Genomic DNA, 12,703 nt, shown 5'->3' with positions numbered 1-12,703 from the left:
TGGCCTTTATGGATGAGTGGCAAGAAGAAAGCCATTTCTTAAAGATATCCATAAAAAGTGTCGTTTTAAAGTTTGCCACAAGCCACCTGGGAGACACACCAAACATGTGGAAGAAGGTGCTCTGGTCAGATGAAACCAAAATTTAACTTTTTGGCAACAATGCAAAACGTTATGTTTGGCGTAAAAGCAACACAGCTCATCACCCTGAACACCCCATCCCCACTGTCAAACATGGTGGTGGCAGCATCATGGTTTGGGCCTGCTTTTCTTCAGCAGGGACAGGGAAGATGGTTAAAATTGATGGGAAGATGGATGGAGCCAAATACAGGACCATTCTGGAAGAAAACCTGATGGAGTCTGCAAAAGATCTAAGACTGGGACGGAGATTTTTCTTCCAACAAGACAATGATCCAAAACATAAAGCAAAATCTACAATGGAATGGTTCAAAAATAAACATATCCAGGTGTTAGAATGGCCAAGTCAAAGTCCAGACCTGAATCCAATCGAGAATCTGTGGAAAGAACTGAAAACTGCTGTTCACAAATGCTCTCCATCCAACCTCACTGAGCTTGAGCTGTTTTGCAAGGAGGAATGGGAAAAAAAATGTCAGTCTCTCGATGTGCAAAACTGATAGAGACATACCCCAAGCGACTTACAGCTGTAATCGCATCAAAAGGTGGCGCTACAAAGTATTAACTTAAGGGGGCTGAATAATTTTGCACGCCCAATTTTTCAGTTTTTGATTTGTTAAAAAAGTTAATATCCAATAAATGTCGTTCCACTTCATGATTGTGTCCCACTTGTTGTTGATTCTTAACAAAAAAAATACAGTTTTATATCTTTATGTTTGAAGCCTGAAATGTGGCAAAAGGTTGCATAGTTCAAGGGGGCCGAATACTTTCGCAAGGCACTGTATGTTAAAGATGATATAACTTGATTTCTCAGTTACTGGTATGAATGCTATGTGTGTTTAGTTTGCTCATTTTAATGTGTGTACATTTGATGGGTGTGTTGAAAGGGTAATGGTTGCCTACACTGGACGCAATATGATATCTCTCAAAGGCCTCATAACCTTTCCCTATTGTCATAGAATGAGACACACACAAAGAGCATCCATTTTGGTGAGCCGTCACATAAAGTAGGACAGACACTTAAGGACATAGAGCAGAGGGAGGTGGGAGGAGCTATAGGGCGACGGGCTCATTGTAACGGCTAGAATGCAATCAATAGAACAGTATCAAACACATGAAACATATGGAAGCCACATGTTTGACTCTGTTCCTTTAATTCCATTCCAGCCATTACAATGAGCCTTTCCTCCTATAGCTCTTCCCACCAGCCTTCACTGACATAGAAGTAGTAGTGATCCTTTTCAACAGGTTGATGGTGTTCAAGAGAGAAGGCTGACTGTTCTAGACATTCTGTAATTTAAGTATATTAAAAGGCTGACTATAACCTACTGTATTGAAATATAATGGAAACAGCAACTGACAAACATGACAGATGTGTTATGTCCATTAAAATTGAAAGTACACATTTAGAAGCATTTGAAAAGCCAACATTACCATGAAAGTGAAAGTTAAGCTGAAGTTCAGTCATAACCAAATGCTATAAATCTGAAGAAAACTTCCTTTACACAACAATGGGTCTCTTTTGGAGCATCTGAAACCCAGCATTGTTGTTGTACATTGATTCAGTTGTGCAGTGTATGCCATACCAGGGGCATTATCAGGTAGTGAATATGTCATGCTATCCATGTTAAAGCGAGCTCTTGATGTGCTTGGATGCGAGTAAACAAGACCAAAGTTTCACTGTGAAGTCATCTCCTCTCTCCATCTGTCTCCTGGATAGTCAATGCAGGTACAGACAAACCCAGAAAGAAACAAAAGTTCTGACACCGAGTGCACATGTAGATGTTCCAATAAAAGTTTCTTGGCATGATAGGTATCTCTGGCAGTCTCTACTTTGTTCCTCTCTGCTGCTTCGTCTAGCTGCAAGTTGAGACTTGAGGTTTTTCTCACCCCTCTCAACAGTTATTCTTTCCTCTTCCCCTGCCTGCCTCTTTCTACTCACAGCCCTATATGGTAAAATACTCACTGTTGACTGAGTGCACAGGAAATTAATCACCCGCAAACACTCATGCGCAAAAACAAGAACATAAAGTACATTATAATAATAGTATCACTCACTTTTTGTTGGGGTTCAAATCCACTGAAAACTCTTGTTTGGAGTTCATAGAATGAAGTCCAGCGGATAGGTGAAATAATTGTTCCATTTGATGATACAAGTATCAATCTTGGTACACTAATACTAGATACCTTAAGGAACATTTTAAAGATTTGAGGCAGTCTGGAAAGCCGGTCAGTCAAGCAAGATGGCCATTTCAATAAAATGGCTGCCATACGGATTTCTTGCTCGAAGAAAATAGGGTCAAATCATTCCAAACAATATCAAAATGACTATGTAATGTTCTCTACCTACTAAGTAAACACCAAAGATAATATAGACAATTCTGATCATAAAGTACTCTTTTGACCTTCGTGGGGGTCATATTGAAGTAATGTTGACCATAGTCCAGTAGCTACTGGATCTTTTGGGGGGACTTTGTGATAGAGACACCAAATTTCACACACAGCTAGGGCATGTCTAGATATGTAATTGTGGCTATAGCCCAATTGCAGAATTTGTCCAGTAACCCCCTGGTGCTGGAAAATAGGCCAAGAAAGGTAACTCGTTGGATAGATGTCACCAGGGGTACTCCTTCTCTGGTCAGAGAGCAAGCGAACAAACTTACTCTTAACTTGGACACACAGCTTTAAAAAAAAATTAAGGTGTGAAGGGACCTATCACTAACTATCAAGTCCTGATAATTAGTGACAAGTGTGTGGCATTTAGAGAGAAGTCAACAGGTGAAATCAACTTGTTTAATCAAGTTAATCTCAGTAGAATGTGGATCAGCTGCATGGGGCCATATTGTACTAGATTCACTTGGCCATATCTTCATAAATAATTGGTACATACAACCCAATGATGGCTTAAAATGCTTGAGGGGGTATGGAAAACACATTGAAATGGCCCACACATGCCATATATACGTATTGAGAGTTTAGAAGAAAAGTGGTGAAAACTTGTGACAACTGACTGTTTTTTGTAAATGTTTTCATGGCAAATACCAATATGTTTTTTGGAAGTTCCAACATGTAAACACTCTAAAACATTATATTGGTGTTCCCTAAAGTCTACTAATTGTAATGATATATGATATTATGTTTTATGTCAATTTGAAGAAATGTGAAACCTGCCCTGTACATGTCACTTTAGGTAAAATCCCATATGAATGCATTTTGTCCATCAGAGAGACAGATAACTCATTATGATGAGCACAATAAAATTACCCAAGTATGCCTTATGTATGTGTCCTTTAACTACACTTTATGCAGAAATGTGGTGGAAATGTCCCCTAAAATTACTTTTCTGTCATTTGAATTGGCCATAACTTAAGTGGCATATTAAGCCTAATGATTCCTTGGACACTGCTATCTAACCTCCAAACGAGCTTCAATGCCATACAACACTCCTTCCGTGGCCTCCAACTGCTCTTAAACGCTAGTAAAACCAAATGCATGATTTTCAACCGTTTGCTGCCTACACCCGCACACCCGACGGCATGAGTGAAGGAGGCTAGCATCACCACCCTGGCTGGTTCCGACCTAGAATATGTGGACATCTATAAGTACCTAGGTGTCTGGCTAGACTGTAAACTCTCCTTACAGACTCATATCAAACATCTCCAATCACAAATCAAATCAAGAGTCGGCTTTCTATTCCGCAACAAAGCCTCCTTCACTCACGCAAACTGGATGCAGTTTTCTCACAGTGCCATCCGTTTTGTTACTAAAGCACCTTACACCACCCACCACTGCGACCTGTACGCTCTAGTCGGCTGGCCCTCGCGACATATTCGTCGCCAGACCCACTGGCTCCAGGCCATCTACAAGTCCATGCTAGGTAAATCTCTGCCTTATCTCAGTTCACTGGTCACGATGGCAACACCCATCCATAGCACGCGCTCCAGCAGGTGTATCTCACTGATCATCCCTAAAGCCAACACCTCATTTGGCCTCCTTCCTTTCCAGTTCTCTGCTGCCTGTGACTGGAACGAATTGCAAAAATCACTGAAGTTGGAGACTTTTATCTCCCTCACCAACTTTAAACATCTGCTATCTGTCGCACTGGCGGGCTTGGGGCTGCCTCTAGCAGCTAATCGATCGCTGCAGCTGTACATAGTCTATTGGTAAATAGCCCACCCATTTTCACCTACCTCATCCCCACAGCTTTTATTTATTTACTTTTCTGCTCTTTTGCACACCAATATCTCTACCTGTACATGATCATCTGATCATTTATCACTCCAGTGTTAATCTGCTAAATTGTCATTATTCGCCTACCTCCTCATGCCTTTTGCACACAATGTATATATACTCTTTTTTCTTTTTTTTTTTTTCTACTGTGTTATTGACTTGTTTATTTTTTACTCCATGTGTAACTCTGTGCTGTTGTCTATTCACACTGCTATGCTTTATCTTGGCCAGGTCGCAGTTGTAAATGAGAACTTGTTCTCAACTAGCCTACCTGGTTAAATAAAGGTGAAATTAAATGTCAAAAATTAAACGTGGAAAATACAATTAAATGGATCATGTATGTTTTTTTAAGATGTTTTTGAAAATACGGAAAATAAATTGCCCAAAATACTGTCCAAATCACAGATTTTTGTTGATATTTTAATCCTTCGATTAAGAGGATCACATTTCAGCATGCTCCTAATAATTTCAAAGTAGTGTGTGATATCTGTGGATTAGAATGATATATAACATGTACCAAAACAGTGCTTGCATAATAAGTAATGGCATAATAAGTTATGGCAGTATATATCAATGATGTTGCTCTTGCTGCGGGCGATTCCCTGATCCACCTCTACGCAGACGACACCATTCTATATAGACTCCCCTTTTTTTCTACTGTGTTATTGACTTGTTAATTGTTTACTCCATGTGTAACTCTGTGTTGTCTGTTCACACTGCTATGCTTTATCTTGGCCAGGTCGCAGTTGCAAATGAGAACTTGTTTTCAACTAGCCTACCTGGTTAAATAAAGGTGAAATAAATAAATAAAAAATGGTGTCCCATACATCAAGGTAGAGTTCAATGGGAATGGCTTCATGTCCATGGTTTCATTTTCAACATTCTAAGTACTTGGAAGGTTTCTTGTCACATTTCTTGAAATTGAAAAAATAAAGACTCTCATATTTTATATCATTGTAATTAGTCAACTTTAAGGAACACACATTTTACCATTTTAAGTGTTTTAATGTAAAATACAGAAAATGAGAATGAAAGTATTTGATATATTCAAAATATGTAAAGTCTACATATAAACTGAGTGTACAAAACATTAGGAACACCTTCCTAATATTGAGTTGCACCCCCTTTTGCCCTCAGAACAGGCTTAATTTGTTGGGGCATGGACTCTACAAGGTGTTGAAATGTTCCACAGGGATGCTGGCACATGTTGACTACAAAGCTTCCCACAGTTGTGTCAACTTGGCTGGATGTCCTTTAGGTGGTGGACCATTATTGATACACATGGGAAACTGTTGAGTGTGAAAAACCCAGCAGCATTGCAGTTTTTGACACACTCAAACTGGTGCGCCTGGTACCTACTACCATACCCCGTACAAAGGCACTTAAATATTTTGTCTTGCCCATTCACCCTCTGAATGGCACACATACACAATCCATGTCTCAGTTGTCTCAAGGCTTATAAAATCCATATTTAACCCATCTCTTCATCTACACTGATTGAATCAAATTTAACAAGTGACATCAATAAGGGATCATAGCTGCACCTGTATTCACCTGGTCAGTCAATGTCATGGAAAAAGCAGGTGTTCCTAGTGGTCAATTGAACATTCAGTGTATATGGCATATTTGGGCCATTTTATTGTGTTCTTGTGACCCCCTCAAACATTTTAAGCCATCATTGGGCTGTATGTATCAATTATTCATGGAGATATGGCCATATAAATCCGGTCCAAAATGGCCCTATGGAGCTTGTTGGTGGTCATTTTGGAAAACTGAGTATATTCACAGGTGTGGTGCTGCTGGAGCACACCTGAGCAATGAATCAATCACTTAATGAATGATTAATTAGTATTCTGCATAACAGATTGAATATAACAGAATACTATAACGTTACTGTACATTACTGGACATTTTACACGTAAAGTAAGAATAATTATAATTCACAATTTATATTGATGGTATTTTTGCTATTTTGAAATTAGGTAGGCCTAATTTGATGTATGAGGGTATTAAAAATACAACAAAAAATTAATGCAATGTCTGAATATGTAAGTGTGGCATTTGGATGATGCGTTTTATGCATATAAAATGATATTATTCAACAGACTACGGTGCAAACATTGATTGGCAGCCAGGGGGGTAATGGACAAAATCTGTGGTGGTACTATAGCAAAAAAATACTTATTTAAACATAACCCAACTGTGTGTGAAATTTGGTGGCTCTATCAGAAAGTCCAAAAATGTTTCCCCATATTTGCTGGACTATGGTTCAAATGACCTCAATTCGACCCCGATAAAGGTCTTAAGAGTGATTTATGATCATAACTATTGTCTATGTTACCTGTGGGATTTATTTAGTGGGTATATAACATTACAAAGTATTTTTGATATTATTTGGAATAATTTTTCTTCTTACAGAAATTGTATTATGTTGACTCCCGAGGCATTACTACAGACACCCTGGTTTGAATCCAGGCTGTATCACAACCGGCCATGATTGGGAGTCCCATAGGGCTGAGCACAATTGGCTCAGCGTCGTCCGGGTTTGGCCGGTGTAGGCCGTCATTGTAAATAAGAATTTGTTCTTAACAAACTTGCCTAGTTAAATAAAGGCTCAATTTGTCATGTTTTGTCATTTATTATCTTGTCTTGTCCCTGTGCTTCCCATTCTATTCGTTTCCCTCTGCTGGTCTTATTAGGTTCTTTCCCTCTTTCTATCCCTCTCTCTCCCCCTCCCTTATTCACTCTCTCGCTCCAAAATGGCTCTTCTCTCTATCGTTATTCCAGGTTCCTGCTCCCAGCTGTTCCTATTCCCTAATCAATCATTTAGTCTTCCCACACCTGTTCCCGATCCTTTCCCCATGATTAGAGTCCCTATTTCTTCCTTTGTGTTCCGTTCCTGTCCTGTCGGTTCCTTGTCTAGAATTCACCGTGCTGTGTTTGTGTATCGCCCTTTGGATGTCGTGTTTTTCCTCAGATGCTGCGTGGTGAGCAGGTGTCTGAGTCTGTCTGGTTCAAGTGCCTTCCCGAGGCAACCTGCTGTTCACCTGCTGTTCAAGATCGAGTCTCCAGTTTGTCCTCGTCATTTCGAGTGAAAGTTGTGTTTTTTGTTTGTATTTACTTTACTGGATTAAAGACTCTGTTTTCGCCAAGTCGCTTTTGGGTCCTCTTTCACCTGCATGACACAATTTAAAAAATAATAATAATAATGGCCTCCCTGGTTGACTGACATGCTACCCACACTGCCTCCCATGTTTAAAATGTTCTTTAAGCTATCTAGTATTAATGTTACCAAGTTTGATACTTGTATCATAAAGTGGAAAGAGCTCAGTATATTTGGTACTTATCCTCTGGACTAAATCACCATTTGGGAACATACTGCATAAGATCACTATCAAACACACAATCAAGCTAAAGAACATATGTACATATGCAATGCGTATGAATCACAGGTAACTTATTTTGAAGCATTGGATATTTCTTATATTATAGGACAAGCTCAGTCTATGACCTGCTTAGACACTCAGATTGTTCTTCAGGTTGTTGACAGTATTGAGACAATATTAAGCAGTAATAAAAACAAATATTTTGTTAGTTTACCTTTGTAATACACACAAGTCAGTTGTAATGTGCATCGCTTGGAACTCTAGTGCTAAATAGCGTGCTTATTCTGCTCTGCTGGCACAGACCACTTCCTCATTCTGCTTTATGCTTGAGAGGTTCATTAGGTTCTTCAAAGTTTTCAAATGTCATCGTCTTTCATGTGGTTGACCTTGAACATTACTGACCAATTCATCAGACTTGTAAATGCCACACTCCTCAGTGCAGGAAAAAAATGAAAATGTATATGACGTTTTAAATGTTCAATCTAATGCAGCATCTGCCGGTGCAATATACTGTATCGGTAGCTAGCTATAGAAAGGTATAATGGCATTTTTACAATAGTCAATAATTGAAGTGTTGCCTCTGAAAAAGCCAGTCATGCTGTAGGGAGATGACCTTTCTTTATAAACTATGTCTACTGACTGTGTTTCACATCTTATTAGTCTGTGTGCAACTTGAGCAGGATCAAGAAATGAATAACTATTTTGCTGTGGTCATTGATCCATGCAGAGGAGTTGAGTTATAGTTTAATTAAATAGCGAATCCAGCAAGAAAGGGATGCTGGATATATTGTTGAGTGAGTATGAGCTGGAGAAGGAAAGAATGAAAGAGAGAACATTTGTTTCCTCAAGTCTGTGATGTATATAAAGGAGACTAGAGTTGCTCTAAAGTAGACATGTGATGTTGACATGTAACATTCAGAGGGGTTTCTGGGAAGAATAGTCTCTTCTGAATTAGATCGTCAAACTGTACTCCACCTTCATCACTTCCTCTTCTGTTTCTGTCTTTGTTTGAGCTCTTTGGAACAGCACTTCTGCAATTCTGTAACCAGACAACAGTTGAGAAACTATCCTACATTTTTCGAAGTAAATGAAACTACACAATCCTATTCCTCACTTCATTGGCCACGATGACAGATCATCTGATTGACTATTATATTTTCTACTATTGGAAAATAGCATTTCCATAATTTCCCAAATTAAGTCATTAGAGTGTGTATATGACAGGGATGACAGAGAGAGAGGAAGGTTTGATCTGCGGGACAGAACAGTGACCTGAACAGCCAATGCAATCACAGCACTGAGGAGACAGATAGAGGCATCAATTTGGATTGAGTGGATGGAGTGCAGCTCAGCTCATTAGGCCCTGACAATGGCCGCTCTGTGCCAATGCTGGAGTGGCACACAGGGGCATTGAGAGTTGACCCATTCACACACACATTCCCTCTCCCATTCACACAGGCTGAAAGGGCCCCGAATACCCCCCTTGCTCACCCCAATTTCTCTCCTCCCTAAACTCACCCCCCTCCCCAACAAAAATAACCCCATCAGTCCCCATGAACCGTATTCCGTACTCCCAGCCCACCACTCCCCCTCACTCCCCTTCCCCCTCTTGTGCCTTAGGAGACGAGATATAAGAGAGTGATGAGATCATCTGCACAGCAGGGGTTGGTTAAATATCCCGTAAGTACACAATCCAGCCGTGCTCGTCATTTTGTTAGCTCATGTTTTGATATTTGGATAAGTGACTGGGGGAGTCCTTTTTCTTTGAATCCAGGGAGGGATATTGATAATGTAAACTGCTGCAGTGAATAATGCAGTTCAATGACATTTCAGTGATATTGGCAAGATATTACAACAGACACCATACTCTTTACATTTTTTTTTGTCAAACGTGATATCTGGTTTGAATTATATATTTTGACACAGACAACAAAAGAACAATAGAAAAAGCCTCCCTCTGAGAGTGGAAGAACATTGCTGGGATAAGATGGATCACACATGAATTCAAACACACACACTCACTGACATAGACACAGACACACAAACAAGCACATGACTTTGCAGTGATGTGTGGGATATGAAATATGCTGGATATGGGAGGCTTCTGGAATGCAGGAAGGAGCTGAGTATTGCTGGCAGGAACTTCCTAGTGAATCCCAGAGTGAACATCACTTCTAGGACTCGCATACTCACTTATTAAGCAACTCTCCCTCACTCTAATACACAGAGGGGGCTGGTGGGGGGACTATAGGAGGATGGGCTCATTGTAATGGCTAGAATGGAATAAATGGAACAGTATCAAACACATATAGCTCCTCCCACCAGCCTCCACTGATGTGCCTTCTCCCGCCCTCTCTCCCGCTCTTTCTTTCTCTCTCTAGCTTACATGCAAGTAATGTATAGTTACACACTCCCACAGCACAGGGGATAAAAGCTGGCTTTACCTTTGACCTAGCTGTGGAACTGTCAGAACATGCACAACGTAAATATGATACCGTAAACAGGCTAGCAGGTAAGTCTGTTTGCCTGTGAGCATGATCGTCTCAGGGTAAATTACCTGAGAGTCAGAAAGGAGTCTGTCCAGCAGAGTGACAAGGATGCAAATTAACACCCTAAAGTCATTAATCTAATTAATATGGTCCCCTAAGACACCACACAACACCATCTTACCCATTCTCCAACTGGGCTAAGTCACACACACACACACACACACACACACACACACACACACACACACACACACACACACACACACACACACACACACACACACACACACACACACACACACACACACACACACACACACACACACACACACACACATCCCACACCAGATCTCCCTAACAGATCACACACACGTGAGCACACACATGAATGTACACACACACATCTACTTAAAAGCAAACACAATAAATAACAGTTGAAAATGTAATCTCACCCTGCATCCTCAATTATTGCAGTCTGTAGGCATTACTGTGGCAATACTGAAACCTGACAAGAAGGCGCCGGAGAACAAGGCTGACGTTTTATGTATTCCTAACCAACAGTTTCTTTGTTTGTTTTTTTGCAATGTTTGTAACTTATTATGTAACTTATTTTATACGTAATGTTGCTTCTACCGTCTCTTATGACCGAAAATAACTTCTGGGCATCAGAACTACGATTACTAACCACAGACTGGCAGAATCTTTTTTTTCCTTTAACAAGTCCGACAAGCCCGACATGAATGATATACTGCTTCCCCGGGAACAGCCCCAGTTCCCCGTCATTTGCTTGAAGAGAAGGCGGAGAAAAAGGGGCCAGAGGGCGGTCTGCCATCTGAGAATTCGTAGGCAATCGAATAAACCCTTCCATCTTTCCATTCTGCTAGAAAATGTGCAATCTTTGTAAAATAAAATTGATGACCTACGCGGAAGATTAAACTACCAATGGGACATATCTTATGCTTCACGGAGTCACGGCTAAATTCTGACATTATCATCATACAGCTGGCTGGTATTACGCTGTATCAGCAGGACAGAACGGCGTATCTGGTAAGACAAGGGGCGGCGGACTAAGTATTTTTGTAAATGACAGCTGGTGCATGATATCTAAGGAAGTCTCAAGGTTTTGCTCACATGAGGTAGAGTATCTCATGATAAGCTGTAGACCACACTATCTACCTAGAGTTTTCATCTGTATTTTTCGTAGCTGTCTACATACCACAACAGACTGATGCTGGCACTAAGACTGCACTGAATGAGCTGTATTCCTCCATAAGCAAACAGGAAAACGCTCACCCAGAGGCGGCATTCCTAGTAGCCGGGGACATTAATGCAGGGAAAATTAAATCCATCTTACCAAATTTCTATCACCATGTTAAATGTGCAACCAGGGGGGAAAAAATCTGGACCACCTTTACTCCACACACAGAGACGCATACAAAGCTCTCCCTCGCCCTCCATTTGGCAAATCTGACGATAATTCTATCCTCCTGATTCCTGCTTACAAACAAAAATTATAGCAGGAAGCACCAGTGACTCGATCAATAAAAAAGTGGTCAGATGAAGCAGATGCTAAGCTACAAGACTGTTTTGCTAGCACAGACTGGTATATGTTCCGGATTCCTCCAATGGCATTGAGGAGTACAGCACATCAGTCATTGGCTTCATCAATAAGTGCATCGATGACGTCATCCCCACAGTGACCGTACGTACATATCCCAACCAGAAGCCATGGATTACAGGCAACATCCGCACTGAGCTAATGGCTAGAGCTGCCGCTTTCAAGGAGCAGGTCTCAAACCTGGAAGCTTTTAAGAAATCCTGCTATGCCCTCTAATGAACCATGAAACAGGCAAAGCGTCAATACAGGACTTACATCGAATCGTACTACACCGGCTCTGATGCTCGTCTGATGTGGCAGGGCTTGCAAACTATTACAGACTACAAAGGGAAGCACAGCCGCAGGCTGCCCAGTGACACGAGCCTACCAGACGAGCTACACTACTTCTATGCTTGCGTCGAGGCAAATAATGCTGAAACATGCATGAGAGCACCAGCTGTTATGGAAGACTGTGTGATCACGCTCTCCGTGTTTTAAGCAGACCACCTTAGTCCCTATGCCCCAAAACACTAAGGTAACCTGCCTAAATGACTACCAACCATTAGCACTCACGTCTGTAGCCAGGATGTGCTTTGAAAGGCTGGTCATGGCTCACATCAACACCATTATCCCAGAAACCCTAGACCCACTCCAATTTGCATACTGCCCTAACAGATCCACAGATGATGCAATCTCTATTGCACTCCAAACTGCCCTTTCCCACCTGGACAAAATAAACACCTATGTGAGAATGCTATTCATTGACTACAGCTCAGTGTTCAACACCATAGTGCCCTCAAAGCTCATCAATAAGATAACGATCCTGGGACTAAACACCTCCCTCTACAACTGGATCCTGGACTTCCTGA

Source organism: Oncorhynchus gorbuscha, linkage group LG02, assembly GCF_021184085.1.
Source record: "Oncorhynchus gorbuscha isolate QuinsamMale2020 ecotype Even-year linkage group LG02, OgorEven_v1.0, whole genome shotgun sequence".
Lineage (NCBI taxonomy): Eukaryota > Metazoa > Chordata > Actinopteri > Salmoniformes > Salmonidae > Oncorhynchus > Oncorhynchus gorbuscha.
Note: the sequence above shows the minus strand (reverse complement) of the source record.